Source organism: Prionailurus viverrinus, chromosome A1 (assembly GCF_022837055.1).
Source record: "Prionailurus viverrinus isolate Anna chromosome A1, UM_Priviv_1.0, whole genome shotgun sequence".
NCBI lineage: Eukaryota > Metazoa > Chordata > Mammalia > Carnivora > Felidae > Prionailurus > Prionailurus viverrinus.
This window is the reverse complement of record NC_062561.1, coordinates 73,426,543-73,453,118: the sequence shown is the minus strand read 5'-3', so window position 1 is coordinate 73,453,118 and position 26,576 is coordinate 73,426,543. Positions and strand designations below refer to the sequence as shown.

Below are 26,576 nucleotides of genomic sequence, written 5' to 3'. Positions count from 1 at the left end.
ATTTTTGTGGCTATGTGCTTAGTTAAGGTGTTGAGTACTAGTAGTCTTTTGTGTTAATGGTGATGTAGTAGTCTCCTGGGGCTTCTATGACAAAACACCATAGACTGAGTGGCTTCAACACCAGAAACTTATTTTCTCACAGTTTTGGAGGCTGGAAGTCTGATGTCAGGGAACCAGTGTGGTTGGGTTCTGGTGAGGGCTCTTTTCCTGCTTGTACATGGCCAACTTCTTGCTGTGTGCTCACATGGTGAGGAGAGAGAAAGAGGAAGAGAGGGAGAAAGAGAGAGTGAGCATGGGAACAAGAGCTTCTGGTGCCTCTTCTTATAAGGTCACTAATCCCATCATGAGAGCCTCACCCTCATGACTTCACCTAATCCTAATTGCTTCCCCAAAGCCTTGAAATACCATTGTGTCAGAGGTTAGGGCTTCAACATAAGTTTTGCGGTGACACAAACATTCACGCCATAGCAGATGATACGGAATTACACTAGATGATAGACACTGTAATGATTCAATTTTTAGACAGAACATTTCTCAATATTCTTCTGAGAGGCCCCTGGATCAGTATAATTGAAGAATTTTCCAATTATAAGGCAAACTGCTAAAGAAAAAAAAAAACTATTGCCATTTACAAGCACTTACTTGAATAATTCAGGGTTTTTTTCTGACTCTCTACGACTAAGGTACAATCCAGAAATAAACTAGAGGAATAGACATAAGGAAAACTGTAGGTATTTAAAATTTTCTTGTAAATATGGATCCTGTTTTAATTTACTTATTCTGTAAAGAGCCATCATAAGTATGTATACACAAAATTAATTTATATTAATCAAACACCACTTTAATAATTTTATTTCCTGGATCTCTACTTATGTTTTCCTTTGAATAAACACTATATGTGTGTGTGTGTGTGTGTGTGTGTGTGTGTGTGTATATACACATATATACATATGTATACATACATATATACATATACATATATATACATACATATATACACACACACATATATAGTGGTTGTATATTTATATTTATATTTATACTTATACTTACACTTATATTTATATATATTGATTTAACCAAGTGTGTTTTAGGAACAAAATCATGGGTAATGATGGATACAATAGACCCTATCAGAAACTAAATTGTAACATATGATTATTTTGTTCCTTAATCATAAAATGCATGATGCATAATGTCTTGGTTTTAAGACTTGAGGGCATTTTCCTGATAATCTGACCCACTACTACTTTGTAGGAAACTATTTAATAATAATTATAGTTATCTTATAAGACCTAGGTAATCCTATGGGATACATAAACTTAGATACTCCAGGTTTGACAGTAAAGACAGGAAGTACAAACATCCTTCAGGCTAGATACTTAAGGGTCTAGAGGAAACCATGCTGCCCCACTGCCTTTGTATGTGTGTATATATATACATATATATACACACACCTACTTATATATAACTTACTAATATATGCTAACATATATGTCATGTATATATAACACATTATTATTAACATTATTGTGAGTGTGTGTGTGTGTGTGTGTGTGTATAAAATGTGTCTTCTAGTGTGTATGTATACGTGTGTGTGTGTGTGTGTGTGTGTGTGTGTGTGTGTGTGTGTGTATTTAGTTTGTGTCCTCCTATAGGAAAGGAAGCAGGGTTTGAGCAGAGGAAAACATTTGAAGAAGGTATTGGATTTGTTGCTTGTGGAATGGGACCTTTAAAAAAGTAATTAAAAGTGTGGTTTTTAAAAAGGACATTGGGAGAGACTAAGCTGAGCAATTTCATGAAAATCAATAAGTCATTGTTTATAATGTTTAAAATTTTGTGTTTTAGAGAAATTTAAATCAAGCGAAGGTAACCTGTATTTTGATACATTCTTGATGCTATCTGAAAATTAGTGATTTGAAATGTATCAGGTGGAAATTCAAGATGTAAAAGGCATAGAAACTGCCCACCCATCACTTTTATCCAAAACACTGGAGCATTTTCACTTTTGTCACTAAGGTCAAATCATTGTGCCGTTCACCTCACCACCCTCTCTCCACCTAAAGGCATCTCAGCAAACTTTCCTTTTCTTTTATTTCCAGTAGAATCACTGGTTCTAGAAAGATTTTCTTCAAAATACCTGAAAACAAATCAAGAGAGACATCATATCTAACCATAGTGATTAGTACTTGTCAAACATCTAGGGTGACAAGATTAGGGAGTGTTTGCTTTTTTCTGGTGAGGCTGGGTTTTGTTTTTTGTTTGTTTTTTTTCCTCCTTTTTTTTAAAGGAGTAAAACAGCTGTTGAAGATGGAGGTATTCTACAAGCATGACTCAAGCACATTATTGTGTGAAGACAGCAAACAAATCATACCCTATTTTTACCACCGTATCATGTTTCCTAAGAAGACATGCAATGTATACCTGATATTTATAAGGTTTAGAATCAGTTTTGTGAACTGTATTGTGCTTGATGATTTTAGGAGAGAATTACCCCAAAGGTTCAAAGTGTGGTTTAGACAAATATGAGTACTTTTGTCAATTTGTGGCATTTTGCCATATTGCTGTAGCAGTAATTTTATATCTTAGTCTATTTTTTGATAGCCATTTCAATTCAATAATTTTATGGATGTCTATATTTTTGTGAGCCATTGATATTTCTTACTCTCTTCACATATAAATACTTTTTTTTTTGAGAAAGAGAGGGAGAGAACAGAACTAAATGGTCTATGTTTAAATGTGAGTATGTTTTGATTTTTCTTCTCAGATTTAAAGAAAACATGCAATATCTTTATATCTTACTCAGTCACTGTTCCAAATTTGGAATTTTGTCATTTTCAAAACCTTTTTTTCCCCAGAAAGCAGCCTTATTTGTGCCCTCTAGTGGTGGATACACAAATTTATGCAAGAAGTTGGAGAAAGCTTTTTTTTCTTCCTTTCGGTGCATAATGATTCAGCATCCAAACAGCTAAATAATAATGTTAACCCATACACATACTTAGAGAAAAATCTTATGTGACTGAGCTTGATATGTTTTTAAAATGTATCAAAAGTACATATTTAAAAAATAAACCCACCACTCGTCTGGCCAGAGGAAGTTCTTAGATCACAAAAGTCTATTTCCTTATGATTTTTATGATCCATTTGTCCAGCAAAATGCTGTGATTCTTTGAAAAAAAAGCAAGCACATTTTTCACAAATGCATTTTCTTGTTTTAAAATCCACTTTATGAAAACTCTTTAAATTGATGCATTAGGCCATAAATTGTTTCTTATTTTTGTATTGATGAGTACCCTTAAAGAACTAGATGAAAAAAGAAACGGTCTTGTTTAACATAGCAAGAATTGACTCTGATAGAAAATACCCAGATAGCAGTAGATCCTGGCCTCATGGCTCTCGTAGACTTCTACTGGATTAATGCCCAGTTCTTTTTTCTCTTCCTGAAATTTCGCTGCCTTCATTGGAGATGTCCATTTTCTTACATGGCCAAAGTTGATTGGTGCATAAATGGGCTTTTTATCTAAACCAAGCCAAACCAACTGGAATCCTCCCCTGGAGTTTCTGAAAGTAGAACTGATTAAGGGAGCAAGAGACTTGGATTTATTGCTAGAAATTAGCTGCCTTTGAAGTGTGCCTGCCACTGTATTCAGGAACTAATGTCTGGCATCCTTCTCCTGTGTCCTGCCACTGGAGGGCTGCCTCAGTTAATGAGCTGCTGGTGGCATTGATGTACCCAGAATTGGTGACCATTCCCACCGTTGCTGCTCTAGCCGTGGGTGGCAGGCATCCACCTTAACATGGTTTTCCATGTAAATATCTAGGCTTTTTCCTGAATTCCCACATTGAAACCAACAATGAGAAATTACGGAAGAGTCTCTTGATAATAGGGACAGAAGGATCACCAAAGGAATAATGCACAGCTTTTGTCTTGCCATGCCTCCATTCTCAACTTGGGACTTATTCCACATGGTAGTCCACTTTCTACCATAAGAGGTTCCCAGTACTTTGGTGTCCAGCCAGGCTGAAGTCTCAATTCTAGGTCTGGTACTTTTCTCCCTTGTCACCCTAGCCTAAGGCTCACCTCCTGTGCCACCCCATCTTATCCCAGGACTCACACCTTTCATTGATGGACAATGAGACCCCATCTTATCCCAGGACTCACACCTTTCATTGATGGACAATGAGACCGTCCATTCCTTTCAGACAGTCTCACTCCACCTGATGGATGGGACCTGACCTCTGGCTTTACTAAGACAAAAAACAATAGTACAACATCTGTACAATTGTCAAAGTTTGGTTATCAGATCTGTAGGGCACTGATGTATGATGACTATACAATTTATCCCCCAAATCAAGACGTTTGAGAGTGAAATGAGGGATATTACTAGCTATGCCAGGACAGCAAACAAAAACTGGGATGTATGCATCAGCCTACAGATTTGGGGTGCCAGTCCAGAAAACTGGGTTGCACCAAGCCTAAAGCAGTTCCTTCCGAAGAACTCCTCATCCAGTATTAAAAAATACTGGAGTCCAGTCTTATCCAGGACACATCAAACATATGAACAAATATTTTGGCTGCATATTATTTTATTATGATGGAATAATCCAAAGTCTAATTGCAGCCTCCAGATTTTCTTGCTCAAATAATTTTATTTATGCAGACTATATTTTCAGAGGATAAAGTTTAGTTAATTTGTGAAGATAGTAAGCATTACTTGGTTGTAAAATTTGGCTTTTAACATTTGTCAATTATTTTGATTTGGTTGTTAAGAGAAGTAGATGTCTGAGATGAGTTGCCTTCAACACAAATACATGGCAACCACTGGAAAAACAATTAAAAATTAAGTTTATTAAAAAGTGGCAGACAGAGAGCAGATACTGAAGGAATGATTGTATGGCTGTATAAACCACACAGTGAAGCAAGGGCACCATATTAGCATCCAAAACCTAGCAGAGTTTAGAAGTGACCTCATTGCTGTTTCTAAAATATAATGGGGAGAGTGGCCTAGTTTCAGGTTCTTCTCATTGTCACAAATTTTATAAATATTGTCTGCATAGGTATAGTACTTCCTCTTATCTGTGGTTTCACTTTTCATGGTCTGGAATCAGATGATCCCCCTTCTGACCTATCAGAAAGTCAATAGTAAGCTAACGCTATGTCACAATTTCTACATTATTCACTTTACTTCATCTCCTCACATAGGCATTTGATCATCTCACCTCATCACAAGAAGATGGAGAGTACAGTGCAATAAGGTATTTTGAGAGTGGGAGATCACATTCACATAACTTTTATTATGGTATATTGTTATAATTGCCCTATTTTATTATTAGTTATTAATCTCTTTAAAAGAAACTTTAGCAGAGGTGTGTGTGTACAGGAACAAAGAGCATATGTAGGGTGCAGTACTGGTTGCAGTTTTGGGCATCCCCTGGGGGTCTTGGAACATATCCCCATTGGTGAGGGAGTGGGGGGGGGCACTGGAATCTAATGTCCATGCATTTATCCTTGCCTTGATAAAGACTCCACAGCCGCCGGTCTATTTGCCAAGTATGGGAGACAAGAAGAGAATGTCATTGGATTATTACTTTATTTTTATCTAGAATAAATCAAATATATATGAGCTAGTTAAGATAACAATCATGGAGAAAACTAAGTTACTTTTTGGGTATTTTTTATGTATGGGGGAGTCGCTCACTGGACACAGTAAATTTTCATATTAATATCAGTCATCCTTCTTGGGATTATTTCATGTGTTCAAGTCTGTGAACTCACTTTATGAGTCTCAGCTTATTTTCTTAGAATTTATTTATTTAATCTGTGGGCTGCCTTAGAGTTAGACTTGCTGACTATATTGATCCTGGGGGAACTAATTCTTCCCGCGGGACCACTCTGGTTGCTATAGTGCTTTTAGCAATTAAAGCTTTTTGAATAAGGGAGGGGGGTCTGTTTTCAAAGCAATGCTGTGGGTGTATTGGAACCGATTATTTTTGTGAATTTTTGTCATTGTGATTAATATGTAACAGTCACGAGCTCAAACTTGTAATGAGACTACCTGAATTCAGCCTTCAGTCCTGCCACATAATGATCGCAGACATGCTACTTGAACTTTCTGTTTCTCAGTTTCCTCATCTATAAAATAGACATCATGATAGTGATGGTAATACCTACTTCATAGGATTGCTGGGAGGATTGCATGTTATGAAAGACATATAATGGTTAATGCAATGTTTCAAGTCTAATCAATACATGATAAATATCAGTTACCAGTGTTTGCATTCCAGATGAGTAATATTTGTTGATAAGATGTAAAATGATATGGGATGGAGTGTTGAATTAAAAAAAAAAAGACTATCGTTGACTAAAGAGTTCTAGGTTAAGATCTATTTCACTTTTGGAGATCCTATTTTTTGGGAGGAACACAGCTCTGCAATGCAAATGCATTGAGACATGTGAAATAAGAGAAAAGAATTATAGCTAGTCTTATTTAAAATTCCACTGAAATTGAGCTTCAAATCCCACATGTAGAAAAGTACTGTTTACAGGCAGTTTTCCAAATATCCTAGACTCCATTATAGAGCTGCCATCCAAAGCCCTAGTATCTTACTCATTTTTATTTCTCTTTATGCTACTTGTAATAAAAACAGCCAGTTAAAGGGGTTTTTTAAGAGAATTCAGAATATAGCTCAGATAAAGTGTTCTTGTAATCACTTCCCTTCAAATGTGATCTGTGTCCATGTGACATGTAGAAACTAAATGTTGTTGAGCTTTTTCGTGGTGCAAGTGGACTTAGTTTTAAATGAGTGACTTAATACCAGATCTCACTTGGGTCAGATGGGAACGAGGAATCTAAGAGGAGACAACTATCGTTTTGTTGTTGTTGTTGTTGTTGTTGTTGTTTTTAGCATATGTTCAGTTTCTAGGAATTTTCTTCTGTGATTTGTTAGTTCAGAGAAACTGGCCTAAGGATACATTGAAGAGGTTTGAGTTTAAGGATTTAGATATGGCCAGGAAACATTTGTACCAACAGAGACATTTGTTTTACTTATGTTAAAAATACTTTTTTAAAAAGTTTATTCTGAGAGAAAGAGAGAGACATGGGAAGGGCAGAGAGAGAGAGAGAGGGAGAGAGAGAGAGAGAGAGAGAGAGAGAGAGACAGAGAGAGACAGAGAGAGACAGAGAGAGAGAGAGACAGAATTCCAAGCAGGCTCCGCTCTGTTAGGGCTCGATCAATGCAGGGCTCAATCTCACAAACTGTGAGATCATGACTGGAACCGAAATCAAGAGTCGGGCACTTAACTGACTGGGCCACTCAGGTGCCTCTAATGTTAAAAATTCTTAATTGAAGCAACTTCGTAAAGGCTAACCACAAATTGTTGATTTTGAGTTACTCCATTTCAGATGCCATTTCAATCATTATTAAGGAACATTCATGACTTTATATTGTTGAGTTTCAGCATGGTGCTCCAAACAGCCACCACCAATTAGCCCACTTGTCCCTGGAGAAGAGACCTCTTTGCCAGCTTATACTGTTAGTGGGTTCTCACAATTTCTACTCTAAAGTGATTAAGATTATTAACTATGCTGTGTGCAAAGGCATAAGTCCTAAACAGGCTAAATAATATCTGATGCCCATAATTACTTTAATCACTGAGTACTATGGAACATAGATGTGTGCCTTATGGAGATGCCAGTCATAAGTACTGTTTTCCACCCACTAGACTTGATTTTCTTGAAGTGGCAGATGTATGCCTGTGCCATTGAGCACATTCAGGAAACGCTTACAGATCTGGTCAGATGATGCTGGTTGGGGATCTTCTTTCCTAAGCACTGGAAAGACTAAGGAGGCATGCAAGACAAGACTGAAACAATCCAGAGCTTGACTTAACGCCCTTCCTGTATACAGCCTCCTCTCTGCATGGCCCTCTCTGGAATGCATCAGATTTGCATTTTTCTGATGAGATTTTAATCTTCCCCAGGCAGGGCTGTATCTTATTTGTGTTTGATACACAATGTCTAGCCCAGTGCCTTGTTCAAGAGCACAGACAATGGAGTGTTTTAATGTAATCAACACTGCATTGGGAGAAAAAAGTTGACAAAAGAAACTGAAATTTATTGTTCGTGGCTTTTGTTTTTTGAAGCTTCAGACATTTGCTCAATTTGTGCTTTTTTTCAGAAAGAAATCAAGGAAAGTGAAGTGTGTCCGATTTCTCATACTAGTTAAGAAACATGTACACAGCCTATTCCCCATGCACATGATGTGGATATAACCCCCACATGCAGAAATCAGGGAGTTCCAAACAAGGCAGCCCCTGGCCAACACTGCTGTGTGACAAACAGAACTAAAAATGTACTTTCAGTGAAACCAAGTCAAACTTGTAACTAGTTAACCCGGCCTCCTGTTTACAACAGTTGTCAGTTAACTCCTCAAAAAATGTCAGGACTGTTGTCATGAGATTTTGAAATCAGTGAATCATGATTGGTAGATTAGAATGAATTTTCCTTGGGAAATGCTGCCTTCTCAATTTCCATTTCTTGTGTTTCGTTTAATTTATATATTATTCTATAGAGAAGTCTTCTAACATATACATAGTCTTCTATAGTAAATGTAGGCATATAGATATATAGTGCTATATATATATATTTTAGGAGTATAATATATAATATATATAAATAATATATATATTAATGTAATCAACACTGCATTGGGAGAAAAAATATAATACATATAAATATTATAGAGAACTGATATATATAGATAGATAGATAGATAGATAGATAGATAAATATTACAGAGAACCGATTTGGCCTGGCCTAAATTATAGTCCATTTTGATAAGACTTTTGTAAGTCCACGATTCTTTTTTATTAAAGTATAAGCAAACCTTCCTATGCCCCTTTTCTCTGCACACTTGTTTAATTAAGAGAAGCAATTCCATACTGGTCATGTTACTCTAAATTTTGCATAATAACTATGAACAAGGAGCTATTTGTAACAGTTTGTTGGATTAAAAGCAGTGCAGACATAGAATTGCAGTTAAAAATAATTATTTTAAAATAACACTTCCATTAAAATATTATGGCGCTATACTTGCAGGAGACTATTGATGAAACTTAAATATGTTGAAGGTAGGAAATAATGGTCAGGAATTCATTTCAATGTAATTGTAGGAGATAGAAGAGAAAGGCCTTCTGTTCTGATGGTTTTGATAGCAGATGCTTCAAAGCTCCCTGCTGGCTATGTTTTCAGAAGTTAATGCAGCTGCTCAAATGGAAATATATTTAGGTCAACAAAACACCTGAAAGCCTTTTTTTAACAGTTCTACAAAATGTTTCATTGGTCACTTTTAGATTTATATGAAGGGTAAATAATGGTACCTTTGGCCAAAAATAAACCCTCTAAAAGACAGAAAACCGCTTGTAACTTTTAAATAAAGGATTTCTGGAGTCTGTGTATCTGCACCTGTCTGTGTCTCATCTGCTTTTTTAGTTCTGATCTCAGATTTAGTTAATCATGCCCGAGCTTGATAGCTGTATATTAAAAATTGTCTTTGCAAGGTCACTCATCTATCTTATTTATCTGATCCAGCACCATCTATCTGCTTACTTATTATTTTCTCCTAATGCGCACATTCATTGTCTTTAAATATACCAATAGGTAATGTTTTGGTGTGTATATTTTTTTTTTCTGATTTTTTAAAAACTATTTATTTAAATTTAAGTTAGTTAACATACAGTGTAGTATTGGTTTCAAGAGTAGAACCCAGTGATCCATCACTTACATACAACACCCAGTGCTCATCACAAGTGCCCTCCTTAATGCCACTCACCCATCTAACCCATCCCCCCACCTACCTCCCCTCCAGCAACCCTCGGTTTGTTCTCTGTATTTAAGAGTCTCTTATGGTTTGCCTCCCTCTCTGTTTTTATCTTATGTTTCCTTCCCTTCATCTACATTTTGTTTCTTCAATTCTACATATGAGTGAAATCATATGATATTTGTCTTTCTCTAACTTATTTTGCCTAGCATAAGTGTGCATATGTTTTAAATTTAAAGGAGTAATGTTATTATAGCAGGATTCTCGCACAGAGAGGACACTGAAGCTCTTCTATCCAGGAAGCAGCTCTATTCGTGCCCACACGGGCTCAGCAGGCTATGACCCCAAAAGGCTGAGCCCCGAGTGCAGCGGGGTGTAGCCCTTTATGCAATTTCTACTTCTTTGTCTCCCACATATGTGACACATATAGTCTGATTGGACACGGTCCAAGTTACAGAGTTGTGTCACAGTTATACATACGTGTATAGGATTGATTGGGCCACGTTGCTCGTTGCCTTCCTTTGTTCTGAGAAGGCCTCCACCATATTCATTAGGGAGGGGCTCTACCACATTATGCTGTAAGGTTTTGCCACCCCCTCTGCTGCAACGTTATGTGTTTACTATCTTGCCATATTGCTTCTCTATGCTACATACTATTATAAAGTATGTTTTCAGTACAGCCTATTGTTCAGCCCCCTCACGATGGACCTCAGGGCCACCTGCAGCTCCCCATTCCCACTTTAAAGTCCATGGCAAATATTTTCATCTGTGTCCCTGATGACATTTGTGGGATCTCTGGAATACACACCCAGGAGTAGGATTGACGTACCTTAAAGCAAACAAATTCTTAATTTCATACATCCTGCCAATTTGGTTGCCCAAATGGCTGTGCAACTTTATATCCACACAGGCATAAGCGTTCTAGACTCTTCATATCTATAGTTGATACTATCAACTTTTCTAACTTCTATTATTTTGATGAATCTAATGTGTCATTATTTTTCACTGTTGTAATTTGTGGTTCTGTGACTAGTAATGAGTTAGAGCATTTAGTTCTGTCTTAAGTACTGGGAGAAATATAAAACAAGATGTGGGATGTAATGTAATTAAACCTAGGACATGCTTGAAGATCAGCGAAAATACATAGAAACAAATTAGGAATCTCGATGTCTTTAACTACTTTGGGTTTCAGAATATGAGATTAATCTGTGTTGTATTATTTGATTAAAGTAATTGAAGTCTGGATGTTGCAATGGTTTTGAGAAAAGGAACCAATTACAGGCCAGATAACATTAGCGAGATCAAGGAGGTGAGGATGAGGTGAGTGTGTGTGGAAAGGTGAGCAGACAGACCAGGGAGAGAAAAGGACCAGGGTAGAAGGCAGCAGGAGAGAACCTGAAGCAGGATGGAAGAAGCCATGTGATTGAGGGAACTGAAAGCTTTGTTTTCAACTACGTTTGTTAAACGGTGGAAGCTATCGTGGTTTCTTCACGTGAGGGCATTGAATTAATAAAAATTAGCTTTTCCTCCACGGTTTGCAAAGACAAGGGGGATGTTTTACAAGTGGCAAGGACACCAGAAACATACACCAATTTGTCAACTGCTCACTTGCAGAGAGGACTTAGCCTTCTAGGCAGAAACGTAAGAGGGCAAAGGAAGGAATGCATGTCTAAATGAGGCCATCAGAAACACATCAGTTAGAGATTTTTGCTTTTAATTTAAATTATTTCTAAATTGCTCTCTTTGAATGTGTTGACTCTCCACAATGCAAGAATGCACCTAGTATTGTTATGCATGTATTCATTTTGTGTAAATTCTATCTAAGTAAGCAGGAAGCAGGGGCGAACATGTTTCATTGTTCTGGGACAACATTGACCTTTTCCACAACCTTTCCGAGTAAAGTCCCTAAGCATTTGCTCTGTAATTATAGTTTGCAGGTATAGTGGATTTCATCCTTGAGGCTAACCAGAGCGTGACCTTCCCTTAAGAAGTTTAAGAGCATATCATGCACTCAGCTTTTTGTGTGCTTTAACAGTTTAGATCAAGACAGGTGGATGGGATGTTTGCAAGTGTCATTTAAGGGCATTTTATTTTCCCCTGTATTCACTTCCAATTTCCTTTATACTGGTAGTACATAGAGTAATGTTTCCAAATATGTCCTCATCCTAATTCCCCCAAACCTATAACTATGTAATACTATATGGCAAAAGGGGGATTAAATATGCAGATAGAATTAAAGTTGCTAACCTGCTGACGTTAAAATAGGGAAATTATTCTGGGTTATCTAGGTGGGCCTGAAGTAATCACAAGTGTCCTGAAAGTGGGAGACAGAGGCAGAGGAGGAGGTCAGAGTGATGTGATGTATACACAATTCAGCTCATCATTTCTGATTAAGATAGAGGAGGGGCTAAAAGCCAAAGAATTCAGGCAGCTTCTAGAAGCTCGAAAAGCCAAGGACACCCATTCTTTTCTAGAGCACCAAAATGAACACAGCTCTACTGATACCCTGACAATATTCAATGAGACCTATTTTGTATTTCTTCCCTCCAGAACTATAAGGTAATAAATTTGTGTGGTTTCAAGCTGCTGTGTTTGTGGTAATTTGGTACAGGAGGAACAGAAAACTAATATAATACTTTATTGCTTTTGGGGAGGTCAAAGAAATCATGTGTTATAACCCAATAGAATAGATCTGAAATCGGAAACTTCAGTTTGCCAGTTTGTCCTTTAATCCTTTGTTAGTAAGAACTCATAGTAAGAGTAATGTGTTACTATACTCATTGTGCTGTTGTCTTCCCAAAAAGAACGGTTAGCATGTATATATTATAAGGAATTGGGGAATGGAAATATTCATGTAATATACAATTCTTGATTGGTAACAAATAGAAATCTATTCTACTTGTGATGGGATTCCTCCATGTTTTGGTAAAATTAGACGAATTTACACCTGGTCAATAGTTTCCCAACTCTGTGGAGTTCTTCTAAGTAGATACAAAACTATATCACAATGACATTATTAATGAACCTCAGTATTCAGAAATTGGTTCAATACAGATTGAACAGATTCCTTAAAGGAGAGTTGTAATTTTCAAATTGTAAGAGAACTCAGCATTAATAAAAGCCTGCCTATGGCCGGGAGAATGCCATTAATATCTCCCACCCTAAGCCACTTCTCTTTAGAAATAAGCACCTATTGACCACGCATTGACCCCCCACGCATTGACCAGTGATCCTGAGAATGAGATTCAAATTTCCTGTTTTTGCCTTCAGCTCTGTGACATGGAGGTGTTAACAAATGTTTATGGGAGGGTGAGAATGGGCTTTTACCAAATCAACAGTCACATTACAGTGAGCCATGTGGCCCATCTTTGTTAATAAATCTAGTAAGTTTGATTTACTAGAACTAATTCAAACTTCCTTTCTGTGGAACTTATGTTCAGAGTCAAATGGGGATTATAGAATTCCTGCTTAGTTTTCTGTTAACAGCAAGCTCTGGGGACTAAGGGGCCTTCTGCCTCCTACTTGGCCAACCTTCTTGTCAGACATGGTCATATTTGGCCAGCTTCTCACAGAAGCCAAAGTTCAGGAAAGACTGATTTTTCTCTGTAAGGTAGTAAGGGATAATAGTAATAGTAATAATAATAATAATAATAATAATAATAGTAATAATAGCTTACAACTATTGAGCTCCTAGTATAGGCTACTCTTCCAAGGATCTCCCTCTTTATTTTTAATGTTTGTTTGTTTGTTTATTTATTTATTTATTTAATTTATGGGATATATAGAGAGAAAGAGCACGAGCAGGGGAGGGACAGAGAGACAGAGACAGAGACAGAGACAGAGAATCCCAAGCTGGCTCTGTGTTGTCAGCACAGAGCCCAATGCTGGGCTCAAACTCATGAACCGTGAGATCATGACCTGAGCTGAAGTCAGACACTAAACAGAGTGGGCCACCGAGGCATCCCCCCAAAGATCTCCCCCTTAACAACTAGATGAGTTAAGCAATCCTATAATTATCCTTTTTACAGATGAGGAAACCAAGGCACAGAGAAGTCAAGCAACTTGTCTAGTTTCACTTGTTAGTAAGCAATGGAGCCAGGATTTGATATTGGGCGGTGTGAAGTAACAACCACACTATTGATCACTACATGGCCTCTCTAGGACAGCTAAGGTGGGCAGTGTTCCCAAAATGGTCCTTCTGTCTTGGTGAGGGAAGCAAGTTCATTGCAAGAGGGGGGATAGAAGAATAAAGCACTAGAACAGCTAACAGCTTAGCCATGCTTGTTTGTTCTGTCACTTACAGTGATAGACACATGACAGCTGAAAACGGAGACCATTTAATATAACAGGACAGGAAAATAGTTATTACTATTTACCTGTAGCTCTGTTAACAATCTTATTGTAAACCTCGTTCGTTTGTTTCTTTAGTCTGTCCTTCATGCAAGTCATTGGCACTGCTCAGTGATGTGGAAATTTCTCCCATTTTGCCTTGCCCAGAAGGAATCTAGGATCAACCAACATTCCACGAATTTGACAATTGTAACAAAAAGAGTAGAACTTTAAGAAATCAAGTGATTTTTAATAATAAAGCCATAAGCATTGGTGGTTCTGATTCATGGTTTCTTGTTCTGAATGTAAAGATTTATACTCATGATGCTTGATCTGATTTTCTTTATGATGGAGAGGTATTACAGAATAAGAGTTAACATAATGGACTTCGAATTTAAGCAAACCAGGAGTCAAAGTCTTGCTTTACAGTTTAGTAGCTGTGTGACCTTGGGAAAGTTCTTTGACTTTTCTGAGACTTAGTTTACATGTTACCTGAAAAGTAAAAATTGATGATACACCGCTCATAGGTTTGTTGTGAAGTTAAAATGAGAAAATAGGTGTGAAAAACTTGGTCTAATGCTTAGTACAAAGACATTGCTCAATAAATAGGTATTTGTTATTTTATTAAATTTGGTCCTTATTTTCTCCTGATGAGACACACAGAGCTTCATTTAAAAGAGAATATAAATTTATAGATATAAAAGGATGATAATGTTATACATTTGAGGAGTTTGGGGCAGGCAGCCAGGTGCAATGGAAAGCACTGGACAGGTCATCGATCGGTGAGTCATAGTGTAGACCCTGCAGTACTCAGCTTGTGACCTTGAGCAGGTTGTTCTAGTCACTGGGGCTCTGAGTCTACCCACATGATATCAACAGTCAGATCTTCTTTAGGGGTTTCATAGAGAAGGAGATTTCATTCCATCTTCAGCACCATGTAAACAAATGGCTTCATTTGTTAACCCCGTTCCCTCTTTGGTAAAATGGGCTTAATCCTAATAACAATGGTAAAATGGGGTTATTCCTAATAACTATAATACAGAGTTGTTGAAAAAATTAGATGCAATGCTGGCATAGAGGAGGTGCTCTATAAAAGTTTGGCATTTTTAGTAACATGATTTGTGTTGCTACTACTATTATTAAATTGGTTATCACATAAAATTGGAATATGGTTGTGAATATGCTTGATAACAGTTTGACAGTTCCTCAAGAAATTAAGTATAGAATTACCATACGATCTGCAATTCCACTCTGAGGCGTATACCCAAAGACTTGAGCAGATACTGGTATGCCAGAGTTCACTGCAGAATTGTTCACAACAGCCAAAAGATGGAAACAAGTGTCCACCAGCAGATGAGTGGACAAAGAAAATGTGTTATGTATGTACAATGGAATTTTATCCAAGTTGTAAAAAAGTGAGGTAAAGTAAAAATATATGAAGTAAAAATACACAGGCTACAACGTGCATAAACCTTAGCCAGACACAAAAGGGCGAATATTTTATGATTCCATACATAGATGAGGTCACTAGCATAGGAGAGTCATAGAGACCTCAAGCAGATGAGAGGTTAGTTACCAGGGCCAGACAGGAGAGAGGGATTGGGAGTTTAATGGGTACAGAGCTTATATTTGAGATGATGAAAACATTTTGAAAATAGATAGTGGTGATGATTGCATGATATTTAGATGTAATTAATACCACTGAATTGTACACTTAAAAATGGTTTAAGTGGCAACTTGTATATTCTATGTATCTTACTACAATAAAATAAGAGTGATAATATATTAAAAATGGATTATATTAAGATATATGAATATTCTAAGACATTTATCTTTGATTTAAATGAAATCATGACAATATATCATGAAATATACAATATGTGAAATATAAAGGTATATCACAAAAGTCATTCCTATACCACTACCTAGCATGTACTAGAACTTTCAATACCTATTTTATTTAAATTGATACAAATATAGAATATATTAATCCAGCTGCTTGTTTATTCTGTTTTAATCTCTGAAAAATATTAGTGCATGAAGGGCACAGAAACTACACTTAACATGGTAGGACAAAGACTTCAACTGTATGTTTGACCTAACAGGCTCAGTGTTGGTGGTTTTATTTTCAATCTCATCAGCGGAAAGGAAGAATTGTTACCATTTCATTTTTTCAGTTTAAAAAAAACCTATTTATTTTATTTACTGAAAACTTCAAATATACAGAAAACTATAGAAAGTAGAATAATAAACACCAACCATCTAACACTCAGAAGCAGCAGATTCTTGGAGGTATAGCCCAGGGGTAGAGCATTTGACTGAAGAAATGGCAGATTTTCATCCCATGGATGCACATGACTGGGGTGGGGGTGGGGGTGCTGTGGACAATATAGTTTGTGTCTAAATAATAATCCAGACCAGAAGTGGGGGCTCTACTTCACTGTCTGATTTGCCAGCTGGTCCTATGAGGTAGGTATTAGTTTCCTCCATTTTACAGAAAATGCAATTTGGAGAGGTTGAGTAATGAGCCATTAATCACTCAGCATGGTGATGGAAGAGCTGTGTTTTTGACCACAAAACCCATCTCTTTTGCATCCCCCTGAAATGACTGCTGGTTGATACGAATCAGGATATGGGATTGTGATCCTGATTAATAATGAAAGTGGTATTGGATTGAAATGCAATAATTTTAATTAACTAATTTATACGTATTAAGCTCTTACTATTAGCACAACATTGTGCTGGGTGAAAGGACACAGGGAGGTAACATTTCTCTCTGTGTTTCCAGGGAGCTCCTTCTGGGAGGAGATGGTCAGGTAAATAGCAGTAGGGACAGAGTCAGGGGACTATGAGGGCACAGGTCTCCAGGTTACAGTGGTGGTGGTGGTGGTGGGGAATCAGAGCAGCCTTCCCAGAGGAATGATGTCTAAATACAGAGCTTGAGGTTGATACTGAATTAGCAAAGCAAAGCAAAGCAGGACACACATGGAGAGAGGGGGGCCATGAAGAAAGGGGAAGTGCTTAAGGCAGAGGCAACATCATGAACAAAAGCCTGCATTCCAAGGACCCAAGCTTGTTTAGTAAGGCTGGAGCATGACAGGCAAGGCTAGAGGGTAGAAGGAGAAAAACGTGGGGGGTGAACAGAGGTCACATATTAAAAGGCCCAGGGTGTCTTGCTAAGGAGTTGGGAATTTATCTTGAACAGAGCAAAGAATGAGGAATCAGTGACAAGCATTAAGCCACAGTGACATGATCAGAGTGGGTGCAGATCATAAAATTTGTTTCTGGATACTTTTTTGGAGAAAGAACAGAGTGAGACAGAGAGGCAGCAGTGAGGACTTTTGGGTGAGAGATGATTGTCACTCAAACACAGTGCGCAGACATTGTAAGAGAGAAGTGGATATGATCTAAAGATGTGAAGCAAGTGCATGAGACAGATGTCAGAATGAGGGAGAAGAAAATGTCAAAACCTCTCTGGCTTGGGTCACCATCTGAATGGTGGTGCTAACAATCCAGGTGGGAATTGAGGGAGAAGAGCAAGTTTGGGTGAAAAACCAACAGCCTAATCCCCACACAAGCTTTCCCCAGAGAGCTGAGAACAGTAATGAAATCTCATAACTTCTAAGCTCTTGATAATAAGGTAAAACTTTTATATTAACCCATTTCATAGCCACATCAACAGTTGCCCAAAGGAAAGTTAGACAGTAAATAGCTGTTGAAATACTTTTTGGTGTATTATACCATGTTATATTATGCAAAATCTATTCTAAAAAGAAATAATTCCAATCCATTGCGATCTATAATAAAAACTAAGAGCAAACAAGCAAATAGTTTTTCTTTTTTTTTAAATTTTTCTTAAATGTTTATCTATTTTCGAGAGAAGGAGAGAGAGACACACACAGGCAGGAAAGGGGTAGAGAGAGAGGGAGACACAGAATCCAAAGCAGGCTCTAGACTCTGAGCTGTCAACACAGGCCCTGACACAGGGCTCGAACCCATGAACTATGAGATCATGACCTGCGCTGAAGTCGGACACTTAACCGACTGAGCCACCCAGGCGCCCCACAAATAGTTTTTCAAGTGTTTATTGCTTTATTGGTCAAAAAAGCCAACTGCAAAATGGCTTTCTCGTCTTGCCATCTTCCTGAGGGAAGATATCCCAAGCCAGAGTGGTTAGTATCCAATGGCTGGTCAAGATACACTTGCATCAACAGTTACCATGAACCAACATCTTCCTAATTCATGGACTGGTCTTCGTATATCAGCAAGTGTTTTGTTTATTAGTCTTTGTGAAGTAACGCTATGATTCTACGTGATGCCCAGCAGAATATCAACACTGGCTATCTATAGGTTAAGGCACTATAAGTGACTTTTAATACTTTTATATCTATGAGTATGTTGTGTTTTATAATATAAACACATACATAATAAGAAAAGTTGATAAAACTTTCCAATTTGGCAACAACAAAGAATTCTAATTGACTAGTGAATTGGAGAACTAGCTTGACAAGCTTAGGAAAAAAAAGTTATCGATGAGATGCAATAATATGGGGCAAATTTGATCAAGTTTACATATTAAACAGTAATATCTGAAGGTTTTATTTAGTAAAAGAAGTAGGCAGTGTTTTATAATTCCAATAAAGAGATAAACTAAAAACAATAACAACATCTATGGAACTATATGGTTATTACATTTTACATTGAATTATTGGAATTTCATATGGTTTGCTGACCTTCAGAAACAATGTGGAGAAATTGAGACATGTTCTCGACATTAAAGTAGTAAAGTACTATTTCTAAGTGTAAAGGGTAAAGGAATTATTATTTTTAAATATAGATAAAAGGAAGCTAAAGATAACATTATTATTTACCAGCATAAGCTTTTCATTCTTAAAAAGGACTTTTTGATGAACAGACATAAACATAGAAAATGGACCAAAAGGAAGTAGACTCAAGAGAAAGCTAGTCGTGGTAGAAAAAACAAAAGGAAATACTGGAAACATCAGATTAGTATAAGTAAGGAAGGTACCAATCCTCCTGCTCTTGGGTGAGAAGAAGCAAAATCTGCCCAGCATATTAGAGGTTTGAGCAGATGAGCAGTACAGAGTATCTCTAGATCTGATTCCATACGTAAGTGTAAGAGGAGCCTGATTTCCCTTTTGCTTTAAATCTCTTTAATTTCAGTAAATATCAAATAAATCTGTTGGTAAAGAAAATGGGCCTTTCTCCCCTAATTTAACTGCTGAATATTCCATTGTCTTCTACTTTTGCTGTGACAGAACCCCAACATGGCTATACCTCAGCATTTCTCTCTTCCTGAGAGCATAAATATCTCCATCATGGTGGTCAAACTGAATGTTCTTTTTAAAAAATCCCATCTAGCTTTCCACTCTATAAATTGCATTTTCCTATACTCTCTGTTGTCCCAGATCCACACTTCACAGCCCACAGTAATTTTTCCAGGTTTCTTTTAGTAACCCAGTTAATACTTTCAAATGGGGCAGCTTTTTAATTTTTAGTCGCTGTTAATTAATACTACTTTCTATTCTTCTCTCCTTTTATAGCACAGACCTTGTTCCCCAGAATTTACCTGGCCATGAACAGCTTTCATTCTTGCTTTTTACCTTCAGATCCTTTTTTGGTCACCATTCTTTCTTATCCCTGCCCTACTGCTACTCCCTGGGTTTTAGAGAATAGGCTGGAGAGTATCCTTTATCCCTATGTAAAGCTGTGTCTCATTGGTACTATCTGTGTCTAAAATGTACTTTGCATTCTAGAGAAATGATGAATGATCTGAAGCATGGCAGTGTTTCCATGAACTAAGGTCACTTATTTCTAGGTCCAAACACTTCCACTTTAAAATATTAAATTCATACAAAGGACTGTTGCCCTTCTTGTTTCTTGCCTATTTGGTGCAGAGCCTTGCAGTAGGTCTTTGAAAATGAATCCAAACCGAGTCTCAGCATGTAAAGAGCTTAAAATCTGGTTGGGGGTGGGGGTAGGAGAATGAGATTCAACAAAGATCATTCACCTTTAAAACGGTTGGTGACATCAGCCACATGATGCAAAAGCTGCTTTAAAGATGTAGAGTAATATGAAAGAAAAGTAATGGGGACCATGTGAAAACGGAAGGACCTTGCGTAGGGACTTTGAAACCTGCCCATTGTTTGAATTTGGAAAATTGAGCAAAACTTTGATCATCTGGTTTTAAAAAAAATTATTACCATTTCTTTGTTGTGTACTCCCTCGATGTTCTGTCTGTGAAGAAAAATCTATTTTTACTTAATCCTCCTCTCTGAGCTAAATTCCTATAGCAGCAACATTATATGCATTTTAATTAATTGCCCTAATGCTTTTCTCAAGCATCTTATTCTTAAGCAAAAGTTCATTTTCTAACTTAATCAAATTATTGATTAACTTTTCATTTTTCCTTCTACCATCTTTGTAATTTTACTTAGCAATGTGCTTAAAAGAAAATGTTGGTTCTTCTCAATCTAGGTAGCAGGCATGGTCGGCTGCATATGACCTAGAAAACTCTGTTGCAGACTTAATTTTATGACCTTGAACAAATTCTTTACTCTTTCTGTGCTTTGGTTTTGCTCTACTTACTGGAAGCTACCTGACATGGAGGTGCTTCTTTATTAGCTCATTGTTACCAAGCTTCCTTCCTTCCTTCCTTCCTTCCTTCCTTCCTTCCTTCCTTCCTCCCTTCTCTCTTTTTCCTCCTCTCCTCCTCCTCCTCCTTTCTCTTCATCATTGTCTTTATGTCAGTTTTTTAGATGCTATACCTTATAACCAAATCCCAATTAATGTGCTTTCTTGGGCATGAGGCATCTGGTCAAGGGAATTTTATTGGTTACAACATCATTTGGTGGGAGGGAGAGCAGGTTCTGGAGTCAGGCAGTTTGAGTTCATATACATGCCACTTCTATGGCCTTGAGCAATTTAATTAAGATTTCTCTTTAGCTCCTGTGAAATGGAGAAAATATGAGGACCTATCTCATAGAGTTATTTTGGGATCAAATGCATTATTAAATATGAAGCATTTAAAATAGGCCTTGAGGGGCACCTGGGTGGCTCAATTGGTTAAGTGTCTGACTCTTGATTTCTGCTCAGGTCATAATCTCATCATCGTGAGATCGAGCCCGGCATCAGGTTCTGTGCCGACAACATGGAGCCTGCTTGGGATTCTCTCTCTCCCTGCCCCTCCCCTACTCTCTCTTTCTCTCCAAATAAATACATAAATATTTTTTAAAAATGTGCCTTGGGACATTTAAGTCCTTAATATTTGCCATTATTATTATTATTATTATTATTATTATTATTTTGTTGAAAATATTTATTGCAAAATTATTTTCAATAATCTTTCAAAAACCAAATTGTTCACTTTCCTGCCAGAATAGATACAATCTAGGGGAAATAACTAAACCTTTCCATAATGATCAGAATGCTTATAAGAAGTTGCATTTTGATTTTTAGCAGTATGAGATGCTACCAAATAATCAGGGTTCATACAGACTGAAAAATATCCACTGGATTTCACACTAAGGTAAAGACTGCAAACCTTGGAGGGGTGGTCTCTTAAGACATTAAAAGGGGTTTTCCCAGGAAACCTAGGAAAAGAATCACCGTTTATAGTGAGGGGCTCGTGCTATCATTGTATCTGTAGATGAGGAAGTGGTAGATGTGGACAAATGAATTCTGGGGGCTTAATGTCAGGAAGTCATGAGGTAGAAGGTGAAGGTGACTGTTGAGAGTCTGAAGGTCCGGGTGGTGAGGGGAGGAAAGGTGGAAGAGGTGTAAAGGATAATAAGAGCGATGCCAGCAAAGACCAGAAATCCTAGGGTCACGTGGCTGGCTCAGTCGATTAAGCATCTGACTCTTGATTTTGGCTCAGGTCATAATCTCACCCTTTGTGAGTTCGAATCCCACATCAGGCTCTGCGCTGACAGCCTAGAACCTGCTTGGGATTCTCTGTCTCCCTCTCTCTCTGTCCCTCCCCTACTTGTGCTCTCTCACTCCCTCTCTCACTCTCTCTCTCTCTCTCAAAAATAAATAAACAAACATAAAAAAAAAAGAAATCCTACTACACATGTCAGTGTGAGCTGATATAGAAATAGCAGGCTGATAGAATACTGGAAAACTAAAAAAATTCCAGAATATTTAGACATCCTCACCATGTTGGATGACATTTTGCTCTGGTAAGCTTGTGAATAAAATAAGTTGCTTTTTAATCTGTTGTTTTTAAATGCAAAAAAACAGCCCAGCAGAACAAAACTCGTGACTCTAATACAGCCTGTGGATTTGTTGTGACTACGAACAATATTTCAGTCATTAGTGACTTCTCATTCTGTCCTGGTCAATTTACATTTCACTTCTCCCAATTGAAACATAACTCTTAAATACCAAAATAAGGTTCCCTTGGCAGAGAACAATTTTCTTTGCCTCCCCCCCCCCCCCCCGTTAGTTTTGCTTACGTTAGATGTCTCCAATTTGATATTTAGTTGCCTTTAAGCCAGACAAGACAGACCTTTGATTAGGACCTCAATGATACTGACACCCCATTAGCTATGTTCTCAATACGCTTTATAAAGCAAAAGTGGTCCCATTACATTCCCACTGTCAAATCAAAGGCATTTCTGAATCTAACAAATTCTGAGGAGTATTTGGGTATGCACAATTTATACACTTAATTAAGAATATTTTCAGGGTAAAATACAAGGGTGTATAGATTAATGTAAGCAAACATTCCCACCCAAATACTTAACAGCCTATAGCATACAGTTCTGAGCAACAAAATATGATTACGAATGACAACTGAATTTAAACATTTTATTGGGAAATAAGGTTCCACAGATTAAACCATCTGTACTGAGTTCCCATTACAATTATTAATAATAAATAATGACTCAAAATTGAGTCTTTTTTTTTAATTAAAAAAATTGGTAATTACTAAATAGAAAACCTGAAAGTTTTAGGTATGCGGATTTTCCTAGGATGGAGGGTGTGGAAATGGTGAAAGAAACTTGGAGAACACCGCTATGTTGAATTGCACCTTGACCAGAGTTTTACCTCTAGGTGATGTGCCACAGAAGGCTCCTGGTCAGGGAAAGATGTGCTTCTCCTCTGTGCAGTGGGGGAAGCCCATTCGTGGGAGGGGGCAGTGGGCAAGCAGTTGAAGAATAGTGTGAGACCTCTAAGGCAGGTGCTGTCTCAGGCAGAGAATTTTAGAAAAGCGTTCCTGTGGCGGCTAAGGATTTAGAATCTGATTTCCTTACACCATCCATGCCCGGAGTAACTTAAGAAGTGTTTGTGTATGCCCCGGGGTACACATCCCATAATTTAAAGATCACTTCTCTATGGTACATAAGCCATAAGGCAACACCATGTGGCACTGTCCAATCTTTTATGGGTTTTGAGCGATTAACCAATTATTTGAGAAGCCTCATTTCACCAGGGTTCTGGACGAAGCCTTTGTGGGATGTGGTTGAGGCAGAAGATTATCTGGAAACACACACCATGCATCTGTGCTACTTCCAAAATTATTTTTTCTTCTGGTGAAAGCACTGTTATTGGACTAAGTATATCCACTTTTTCTCTCCGTTCCCCTGAATTCCAGCTCCTGAATTCCTCTGATAGATCTCCTCCCCATAAAACTACTCATGATACTACTACTCATGAAACTACTACATGTTTAAATCCTAATCATCTAGGCCCGTTTAGTTGTCAGGTTAGAAAACTTTATTTTTAAATAAAAAGTTGATACTTTAATACTACAAGTTTTTTTCTTAACTTTCTCTCTTTTTAATATTTATAATCTTGGTTCCTAATAACAAGATACTTACATAATTATTCCATATATAAATATATATATTCTTTATATTAAGTATAAATACTGTAATTTCAAAATTGCAATTTCAGTGTTACTACTAACAATAAAAACGTTAAAATTTCACACTAGGTTTTCTTTTGTCTTGAATATATGTTCAGACTTCTGTGTTAAAAAGTCACTTGAAATAATTATTTTCTCTTGTGATTAGTTACCAATTTGGGTTATTGTCATTTATTACAATTTATATCTTGAAGATGTATAATACCTCTACATGACTTAAAGTCAAAATTCTCCATTTTTACAAAAAATGACATATACTGTTCTTCACATTGCTTTTAGAACTATATCTGCGAAGTAGATTTCTACCCTTAGTATGTTTAAAAGCTCCCCAAGGATTCTATTGCAAAGCTGGGTTGAACATTCCTGGTATCAAATTTAGGCGCTTGGAACCATGAGGTGTTGCCTGGGGGCTGAGGTGACGATTCCAAGGGAAATGGTCCAAGCCATTGTTTGAGGTAAGGCAGGGCTCTGTAGACCTGGGAGATGAAGTAGATGATAAAATGCATAATACATTGTGATTTCACACATTTTGGTTTATGCAGAGGTAAGGTTTTGGTAAGGACACACTGACTGATGCAATTAGTGGTTGACCATTCCTTCTTGATATGGGGGTTCATTGGAATCCACCCACCCCTTTTTACTAAGGATGTTTTCATTTAATTTCTCCCCAATCCATGTTGCTCACCCTTTTTGCTTTTTCCACAGAAATCTGTGCTGACTAAATTCATCTCACTCTGATCGCTCATTCTTTCTTCTCAAAACATGAAGTCCAAAGCATTTTGAGCCTGTTGATATATCTCTTCATACTGGTTTCAATTTAATTTATGGTTACTTTTATGTTCCCAACTGACTGACGATAAACTTCTGGAGATTTGGGTATTTTTCTGTTTGTTTGGTTTTGTTTTAATTGTTTTTTTGTTGAGCCTATGAAATCCATTCTCTGTTATACAGTCTTGGTGTATAGTTAAGTATTCAATAATTGCTATTATTATTGTTAATATTCACCACAAGTAAAATATATATTTCCCACTTAACTCTGCCCAAAGCACTGTGCTAAGATTTGAGGATGTGAAGCGGCATACGATGCAATTTCTGCTCTGAGAAACTTAAACATGGTGGACGAGAGAACAGAATAGACATGTATGTGCTGAGCTGATATGGTGTCTTAGCATGGTTCAGCCAATCTGATCCCAGATTTGGCTTTTTGAACACAATTCTCTTCTTAGCAAATATTTCCTATCCGGAAAATATTTCTAATCCTTTGCTCTTTTGGCCAGGATCTACTACTACAAAGTTCTGTGTCTTCCAGATACAGTGTTAGGAATACAAATATGTGTGAGACACAGTTTTCTGGGGCAAACTACTCAGAAGCAAACAGATGACAACTGAATAGTAGACAAACCACATCTCCTGTTGTATGAAAGTAGGAACATTTGGGTGGTTCATAAAGAAGGAAATTATATGCATAACACAAAGTTTAGGGTATGAAAAGAAAATAGGGAAAAGCATATTGGCTTTCCCCCAAATTGATGCGATAGGTAAAATTAAAAAGAAAATCAATTTAGAGCCCAAAAACCACTTTGATCATTTTCAGAGATCATCACATAAACTGTAATTCATATTTAATGAATTCATTTTGAATAATGCATTACTATTAATGTAATTCAACTTTTTATCATTATTTAGTCTAAATAACTTATAAATATCCCAAAGAAATGCTATAAAATGTATTCACTTAATCTATTAAAGTCATTGGGAATATTTTATATATACTGAATTCCCAAATGAGATATCTTTTTGTTTAGTACACACCATAACTCTATGGTGGTAAGGAAGGCAAAAATTCTCTCTTTGCCCCAGCATGCCAACCACACAGTCAAACCAGAAGACTGTTTCCTAAGTATGTTCTGTAATTTTTGCTGTGTATACGCCTTTACTCATGTAGTTTTAGTCTCCTGGAATGCCATCCTTTTCTCTACTTCTGAAATCACACCTCATCTTTAAAGTAAGTCTAAATACTAGCTACTTCGTAAGACATCAGTGTTCCTTTCCTCTTGCACCAGCTATATACAAACATTTGTCAACAGTTACTTCTCTCTTTTTTAAAGTTTATTTATTTATTTTGGGGGGGTGGAGAAAGAGAGGGAGAGAGAGAGAACAAGGAAGGGAGGAGCAGAGAGAGAGGGAGGGAGAGTAAGAATCCCAAGCAGGCTCTGCACTGTCAGCACAGATCCTGACTTGGTGCTTGATCCCACAAACTGTGAGATCATGATGTGAGCCATGATCAGGAGTCAGACACTTAACTCACTGAGCCACCCAGGCACTCATTACATCTCTTTTTATGCATTAAATCAGAACAAGTGTTTGGAAGTGTCTAAGGCATAGTAAGTGCTCAATAAATATAGCATTTTCCTTAGCTTCATTCTCTTATTCTCTTTCTTAGAGATCGGTCATTGTGCTTTCCTCATCTTTGAATACCCCACAGTGCTTAAAATGTGTATTGAATTGAATTTTCTCACTATTTTTTTTTTAAATT

The 26,576-nt window shown here is 37.2% G+C and overlaps 1 protein-coding gene across 4 annotated transcripts in view; it reads left to right on the top strand.

The window, feature by feature from the left end:
• FGF14 (fibroblast growth factor 14) overlaps window positions 1-26,576 on the top strand; it is a 617,709-nt gene that overhangs the window by 247,894 nt on the left and 343,239 nt on the right. The window contains exon 1 of one of the 4 annotated variants that reach the window (XM_047871288.1): window positions 5,203-5,256. The exons of the other annotated variants lie outside the window; for them this stretch is intronic. The gene's annotated coding sequence lies outside the window, so the exon portion shown is untranslated. Of the gene's footprint in view, window positions 1-5,202; window positions 5,257-26,576 lie in introns of those variants that run through there. 4 annotated transcript variants of the gene reach the window in all.